The sequence below is a fragment of the Myotis daubentonii genome, chromosome 8, assembly GCF_963259705.1.
Source record: "Myotis daubentonii chromosome 8, mMyoDau2.1, whole genome shotgun sequence".
In the NCBI taxonomy this organism is placed as follows: Eukaryota; Metazoa; Chordata; class Mammalia; order Chiroptera; family Vespertilionidae; genus Myotis; species Myotis daubentonii.
In genome coordinates, this window is record NC_081847.1 from 41,602,240 (window position 1) to 41,604,885 (window position 2,646).

Genomic DNA, 2,646 nt, shown 5'->3' on the forward strand with positions numbered 1-2,646 from the left:
ATGTACTGATTTTCCTACGACTTAACATATTTACATCCAATGGTGAAACCCTTGAGCAATTAGATTCTCCTCCCATAAACTAAGGAAAGGCTGATTGTTTTTCTCATGGCAAGAGGATCTTCATGATATGGTTTCTATTTGCCTTGCCAGCTTTGTCTCCTCCCCCGATCTGAGAAATCTCTTCAATTCTCATTCTATGTACATACCATGCACTTTTCCTTTACTACTGCTAAATTCTCTTCCTTACCTTGCTCAATTGCAAAATTCTACACTCCCAGACTTAAGCATCTCCGCTTAGAACCTGAAAATGTGTTCAATATTGTGTTTAGTGATGATAAAAATCCAAGTAACTTTGTTTTGGTACTATGGACAAATCATTACTGTTCATAAACTGGTAGAGCAAATAAGATTACAAATAGCCCCAGCAGTTTTGGCTCAGTGGATAGAGCGTCCGCCTGCGGACTGAAGGGTCCCGGGTTCAATTCCAATCAAGGCCACATGCCTGGGTTGCAAGCTCGATCCCCAGTAGGGGGTGTGCAGGAGGGAGCCAATCAATGATTCTCTCTCATCATTGATGTTTCTCTCTCTCTGCCTTTCCCTTACTTTCTGAAACCAATTTTTAAAAAACTACAAATAATTACAATGTAGTTTTCTAAGTACCAGAATGAAATAACCACAGTGCGCTATGGCAACAGAGAAGGCAGACACAATCATTATGCCTTCTCTCTACCAGTTTTGCTTGGATTGAGCCTTGTATATGTGTATTTGTCAGGGGGACAAGGTAGATGGGAGGAAGGTATCAAGTTACCAGGATACGTTCTGGCAACAGCTAGTACAGTGCAGCACACAAGGGAATAGAGAGGGAGGGATCAGATTATGAAGACCCAGAAAAGGAAAAAGAACTAGGAGCCATGGGAGGCCACATTAGAGACCAGGTGAGAGGAAATGAGACAATTAGGAGGGTAGTACATTATAATAAACAACAAATGATAGACTAAAAAACAATGGCAGCGAGATGGGACCGCAGGGTACAGAGGGAAAGTACTTATCCTTGTTTTTAAACACGAAGTTATGAACACTTAATCTTCACAAGCCTAAGAGGCATGTTCCTATTTTGACCAAGTCAAGTTTCTAAGAATGTCACTTGCTCAAAGTGACACAGCTTACAAGCAGAAACAGAGATTCAAACTTCAAAGATCCTACTACTAAGTAGCATAATTTAAATAAAACTTCTCATAGAGCATAGCAAGTGTAGAGGAAGGAGAAATATTCTCTAGCAGGTTTAGGGTTACATATAAGATTTTAATATTATTGCAAGCTGTGTAGTTTTAGTTGCATATCCAAATTTTAAGTTATTGTATGGGCATAATTTACACATTCTCCAATTAATAATTTTGCATGGGCCATAAAGTTTAAATGTAGTATTACTAGCCTGGAATATCTGCACTCTGCCCACTTATTCTTATATTGCTGGGCATATATTTTTTTTAAGTATTGATCTAAAAATAAAACCCAATGTGAAAATATGCTTAATATGACATCAATATATCTCCTTATGCAAGTGGCTTAATTGGGAAATGAAATATTCAATATCTTAAAATTCATTTACCTAAGAAACATGCTATATGTATATTCTAAAACATACATAAACTGTTTGGAAATCTTGGTAAAATGCAGAATAACACCTCTAATAATGAAGTATTAAAGCTGTGTGAACACACATTTTTCCAAGTTTTCCTTTAAAAGGCATTCAATGAATTTTCTTATTGGTAGTTTTCCTTAAAAGAAAAAATGGTTTAAGGTTAGAAATGCCCAATTCCAGAAGAAATGTATACCTTCACAAAGCTTGGTCCATCAAACTGAACTATATAAATACAAGCAATGTGGGTAAGCCCTAACTTTATTTCATTCTTTAAAACTTAACAGATAGGGTGTAAGTTGACTAATTTTCTAAATTCCAATGTTTTATTCTTATTCCTGTATTAAGACTTATTTGACATTAAGAATAACATGGGGAGAGCTAATCTTTTTTAGGTAAAAAAGCCCGTCAAGTGTATTAAAGGCAGCCATACATAAAATGCTGAGGTGTACAATTAACAGCAGACCTATAAATGCTGCAAAGTATTAGTATACATCCTCAAGCCTTGAGACAAAGATGACAGATAGGTTTCAAGTCACATGTCAACTCCAACAAATTAAGTGGCTACCTCCATGACCCTGGGGGACAATTTGGGCAAAATAAATCATAAATGCCTGCCATAGGAATGAGTGTGGCAGGCTGTGGGCTAGTCTTGCCGTCAGCCTTTTGCTGGCAAAGACTCTGTACTGAAATAGTTCTATTATGGACAGGATATTTCATTATTGCTTTATCAGATATGCATCCTGATGTGAAATAACAAAATACGCAAAATCAAGGGAAAAGTTTTGAGAATTTTTTGGCCCAAGTCTAACAGAACAAACAATAACCCTACTAGTTTTCTATAAAACATCTAATGGATAGCTTCAGTTAAAATAACTAGGATTACACCTTTCAAATGCTCTTCTTAATCAGGAAAATTCAGTGTAAAATACGTTATATCTATGTGTATGTGTATATATATATACACACATACTATTTTAGGAGAAAACATCAGCATTTCAGCTTGA